The following is a 6,074-nucleotide window of genomic DNA, read 5'->3' on the forward strand; positions in this document are numbered from 1 at the left end:
GAGTCTTACTGTACTTAGGTTGCTGAAGAGTCACCAAACCCTCCTGTCCGCTGGCGCTGACGTCGACCTCTGCACAGGCTCAAGGAAACCTAAAGCTGCCTCGGAAGTCTCTGAAACCTGCCTTCAGAGTCTGCTGCTTACTGTAATGACGTATGCACTGAAGTTCATGGCAGGAAGAGTTTCGCTGCTCCTCACTGGAATTCAGATTATGAGCTGGCTAGCTGCCGCTTCAGAAAGTCTCTGGGAAGCTGCTGCTTTTGCAAGTCTCTGGGAAGTTCGTCTCTGAGGAAGTGCGAGTTTTGTTACCTCAGAACGAACCTGGGAAATACCCGCTGCTTCTCATATCTCACTCAATTAATAGCACGAAAGGCTACTCATACCTTGGAATGAACGCTAACACTAACTCCGAATTCCGTTTCCTCCCGCTAGGAACATAAGCGCGGAGGAACGGGTATAAACTACTGGTCAGGTAACAGTTCAAATTGAAGTGCGCAGCTCGCCAGGCTTGCGCTCCTCACATTAACTATACCGCCTAGTCCCTCAACTCCTCTGCGCTCCCTGGCGACTTTAGCAGCCATCTTGGGAAGGACAATTACGGTTTTAGATAATGCCATATATTTACAGTCCTGGGTTTGATCAGAAATCGAGAATGCCTAAACCATCCAGAATTGTCAACTGTCGCCACGATATGTTTCCGGACAATCACTAATTATGTTTATGTTTATATTTACCTTATTGTTATTCATATCATGAGGAAAAAAATGCGTGGTTTCTTCCAGAATTGGCTACACATCAACAGGTAAGAATGTAGTTACTATGTTTCCATTAGCCATTAATCTTATAAGTTTTAAAAATCTGAACTCATATCTTTTATATATAGAATACAGTTACAGCACCAAGAAAGTAACCTATAATACATCAAACAACTTTTCCACTTTTGATCAATTTTCCATAAATACTTAAATAAACAACCACCTCACTGTGAACATATCGAAAGCAAAAGTATAATCACTCACACTTTCTAATTTCAGCCAACAGTATTAATAATCACCTTAACATAAATACATGGGTACATTGATGTAGTATTTATCAATACATATAGCTTATTGTTACATGAATAAATAAACAGTAATGGAACGTTCTCTGGCACATAAATCCCAGTGCTGCAACGGTGGTCTTAACCCTTCGCTGCTAGGCCTCCCGAAGCCCTAAGCCTTTTTTTGGCTATTTGGCGTAGTTCGCACCTAGGCCTCTGTAAACTGCTGTCCACATAAGGTATCCACGCGAAATTTGTGTCAATTCCAACATCTTGAGGATTCTGCAGGAACCCAGGGTTTGTGGATTCCCCTGGAGGGGACCGAGAAATTGGCCAAAATACAGCCATTTTTTAAGGAAAAATGGGAAAACAGTGCTGCAGAAGAAAGCATCAGTTTTTTCCCCTGCAAAAAGTATCAACAAAGGGTTTGTGGTGCTAAAATCGCCATCTTCCTAGCTTTCAGAAACAGGCAAACGTTTGTCAGAAAACCAACATTTTCTTTACAGTTTTGGAATTTTACTGAGACATAGCCTATTTTTCCAATGTTTGTGCTTTCTACCTCCTTCCAATTAGTGGGGTGTGAAAACAATAATGGATCCCAGAAAACTATACATTTCTTAAAAGTAAACAAAACTCTGAATTTAGCAAGGGGTCATTTGTATAGATCCTTGAAGGTTTTTCTATATAACCTAACAATTGAAATAAAACAATATTGTAATTGAGTTGGAAAAAAACAGCCATTTGTACCAACATTTTCGCCTGTACCTTCTAAGTATGGTTGATATTTTAAAGCAATATACTGTTATCTCTGGTTCTCTCTTCTGGTTGCGCAGATATATAGGACTTGTAGGTTCACCAAGAACCCGCGGAACCCAGAGACAGTAACTGAGCTGCGTCTTGCAATGGTTTTTCATTGTGTACAGGTTAAAATAGCTGTTCATTTGGTAAAATTGCAAGATTGAAAAATAGCTACCAAGGAAACCTATATATTTTCAAAATGGGAACAAAATATAGAGTTTTGAGGTTGTGCTTATTTGCGCCCTCTCTGAAATTGTGGGTACCCTTACAAGCATGTGAATTTAAGGGCATTTTGCAAAATGACTTCTTTTTTACACATTGTCTTACATTTGGAAGGCAGAAATGCAAAGAAAGTCAATAGTTAATAACACTTGTTTTACTATTCTGTGTTCCCCTAAGCCTCCTGATAGAAGTGGTACCTCTCTTGTGTGATAGGCCTAGTGCCTGCGAGAGGAAACAGCCCAACACGCAACATGGATACATCATATTTTTCCAGTGAAAACTGACCCTTTTTAGGTCTCGCCTACGCAACGCGCATGCGTTGCATAGGACAGAGCCCTGTAGCCATCGCAAAGCTTTGGGGGCAAAAACGTACACACGTTGCATTGCTTGCATTGCAACGCGTGCACATCTTGACGATTTCCTTTCGGGAGCACGCGGCGCCATATGGTGGCATGCTCCAGAAAGGGAATTGCCCATGCCCCCTCCCCCTGCTGCCACTTTCACTGCTGCGCGGATGTACTGCCGCGCAGCCAATGGTTGTTAGTTCCAGTTAGAAGAATATAGCTAAGCAATGGTGCACCCTCAAGTGACGGTGCGTCACGTCGTATCCCTGTGTGTCATGCAGGTGATTACTTCCGGTCGTAGGTGACAGGTGCTTGTGCTTACAGGTGGGCATAAAGTAAACACCGGCCATAGTGTGAGGGTAGTTTGAGGGGGTCGGAGGGTAGTGGGGGCATGTGGACACCGAGTCTATAGTCCAGGACCCCTCCCTGCAGCAGCTCCAATGGCCGACTCCAGCACAGAGGACGAGGCGGACTGCCCGAGCTCCTCCCCATCCCCGAGGCGCCGCCTCAAGGCGCCAGGACCTCCGTCATTGTCTAACCCAGGGTGGTGTGGAGTGGAAAAACGATGGATTTGGGCCCAGATCTTTGGACTGGGGTGAATGTGTGACATTGATCCACATTCTGTCCATCATTGTTGTGTTTGCAATTACGGCTCTAAGTGTACTGGGGATGCTCAGACGTGAGTCCCAGGCACTCCACACCACTGGAATCAAGCTAGCCGGGCTGATGAGAGGTGTTACCTCGAAACCGGGCCGGTCCTCGGATGCTTGTTTCCGTTCTGGGAAGGACATGGCTTTTGTAGTTCGGACTGGACTGTTCCCATGGGGCACAGGGTCAGCGCTGATTTGCATATCGCCATTGTCTAACCCAGGGTGGTGTGGAGTGGAAAAACAATGGATTTGGGCCCAGATCTTTGGACTGGGGTGAATGTGTGACATTGATCCACATTCTGTCCATCATTGTTGTGTTTGCAATTACGGCTCTAAGTGTACTGGGGATGCTCAGACGTGAGTCCCAGGCACTCCACACCACTGGAATCAAGCTAGCCGGGCTGATGAGAGGTGTTACCTCGAAACCGGGCCGGTCCTCGGATGCTTGTTTCCGTTCTGGGAAGGACATGGCTTTTGTAGTTCGGACTGGACTGTTCCCATGGGGCACAGGGTCAGCGCTGATTTGCATATCGCCATTGTCTAACCCAGGGTGGTGTGGAGTGGAAAAACGATGGATTTGGGCCCAGATCTTTGGACTGGGGTGAATGTGTGACATTGATCCACATTCTGTCCATCATTGTTGTGTTTGCAATTACGGCTCTAAGTGTACTGGGGATGCTCAGACGTGAGTCCCAGGCACTCAACACCACTGGAATCAAGCTAGCCGGGCTGATGAGAGGTGTTACCTCGAAACCGGGCCGGTCCTCGGATGCTTGTTTCCGTTCTGGGAAGGACATGGCTTTTGTAGTTCGGACTGGACTGTTTCCATGGGGCACAGGGTCAGCGCTGATTTGCATATCGCCATTGTCTAACCCAGGGTGGTGTGGAGTGGAAAAACGATGGATTTGGGCCCAGATCTTTGGACTGGGGTGAATGTGTGACATTGATCCACATTCTGTCCATCATTGTTGTGTTTGCAATTACGGCGCTAAGTGTACTGGGGATGCTCAGACGTGAGTCCCAGGCACTCCACACCACTGGAATCAAGCTAGCCGGGCTGATGAGAGGTGTTACCTCGAAACCGGTCCGGTCCTCGGATGCTTGTTTCCGTTCTGGGAAGGACATGGCTTTTGTAGTTCGGACTGGACTGTTCCCATGGGGCACAGGGTCAGCGCTGATTTGCATATCGCCATTGTCTAACCCAGGGTGGTGTGGAGTGGAAAAACGATGGATTTGGGCCCAGATCTTTGGACTGGGGTGAATGTGTGACATTGATCCACATTCTGTCCATCATTGTTGTGTTTGCAATTACGGCTCTAAGTGTACTGGGGATGCTCAGACGTGAGTCCCAGGCACTCCACACCACTGGAATCAAGCTAGCCGGGCTGATGAGAGGTGTTACCTCGAAACCGGGCCGGTCCTCGGATGCTTGTTTCCGTTCTGGGAAGGACATGGCTTTTGTAGTTCGGACTGGACTGTTCCCATGGGGCACAGGGTCAGCGCTTATTTGCATATCGCCATTGTCTAACCCAGGGTGGTGTGGAGTGGAAAAACGATGGATTTGGGCCCAGATCTTTGGACTGGGGTGAATGTGTGACATTGATCCACATTCTGTCCATCATTGTTGTGTTTGCAATTAGGACCTCCGTCACCATCATCACGGGCTACCTGGGCGCCGGCAAGAGCATGCTGCTGCAGCACATCCTGACGGAGCAGCACCACAAGCGCATCGCCGTCATCCTGAACGAGTTTGGCGAGGGCAGCGCGTTGGAGAAGGCGCTGGCCGTCAGCCTGGCCGGGGACCTGTACGAGGAGTGGCTGGAGCTGCGCAACGGCTGCCTCTGCTGCTCCATCAAGGACAGCGGCGTCCAGGCCATCGAGGACCTCATGCGCAAGAAGTGCTGCTTCGACTACATCTGCTGGAGACCGCCAGCTAGTCCTCCGTCTTCTGGGTGGACGCCGAGCTGGGCAGTGAGCTGTTTCTAGATGGCAAAATGCCTGTCGTGGATGCCAAGTACGGGCTGAAGCAGCTGACCGAGGAGAAGGGCGAAGGCCTGATCAACAAGGCGGCCAGGCAGGTGGCCCTGGCCGACCTCCTCCTCATCAACAAAACAGACCTGGTGCTGCAGGAAGAACTGGACTCGTTGAAAGCCGCCGTCAGGTCAATCAACGGGTGCGTCAAGCTCCTGGAGACGCAGAGGTCGAGGGTGGACCTCTCGGATGTACTGGATCTACATTTGTTCGACAAGTTATCGAGCACAAGTTTACAGGAAAAACTTCAGCAGTTGGAGACAACTCGTACGCACTTAGACCTGAGCATTGTCACAGTCACGTTTGAGGTTCCAGGAAGCATCAGTGAAGAACTCCTCAATATATTCATTCAGAACCTTCTGTGGGAAAAGACCACGAGAGACAGGATGAGTAATCACATGGAAGTCATACGATTAAAAGGGCTAGTGTCTTTGAAGGGCAAGGCGCAGCAAGTAATAGTCCAAGGTGTACACGAGCTTTACGACCTCGAGGAGACATTGGTGAACTAGGAGAAGGATGATGAAAAAACAAATCGAATGGTCTTCATAGGTAGAAATTTGGATAAGGATATCCTTAAGCAACTCTTTACCAGTTCAGTGTCTGAAGAAACAAACAGTTGATGTACACGGAGAAAGTTAAAAGTTTGAGTTTACTATAAACATCTACATTGCCACCAGCCTGACTGTAACTAGAACGTTATAAAATAGTGCCTTTAAAGGCAAATATGTTTCTCCAGTAGTGGTTGTTTCAATAAAGACGTTTACATTTTGCAGTCTTTTTTCCAATGACATCACAAGTGATGTTGTACAAGTATTACAAAACGCGTTGTAGAGTGATAACTTACGGGATGTAACATGAAGTTCTATATGTAAGGTTAATTAAGAAAGTAAAATCAAGACTAGTGTCACGAAAGTAGACAACCAGTCTTAAATCTCACTACGTAAAAATTACTCCCCTTGTCTTCATTTTAATTTTGTTTAATAAAGTTATTTA

The 6,074-nt window shown here is 47.1% G+C and overlaps 1 pseudogene; it reads left to right on the plus strand.

Moving 5' to 3' along the window:
* The first annotated feature begins 749 nt into the window (after window positions 1–749).
* LOC144802804 (zinc-regulated GTPase metalloprotein activator 1A pseudogene) lies at window positions 750–5,701 on the plus strand (annotated as a pseudogene).
* Window positions 5,702–6,074: the final 373 nt, after the last annotated feature.

The sequence above is a fragment of the Lissotriton helveticus genome, chromosome 1_2, assembly GCF_964261635.1.
Source record: "Lissotriton helveticus chromosome 1_2, aLisHel1.1, whole genome shotgun sequence".
Classification (NCBI taxonomy): domain Eukaryota; kingdom Metazoa; phylum Chordata; class Amphibia; order Caudata; family Salamandridae; genus Lissotriton; species Lissotriton helveticus.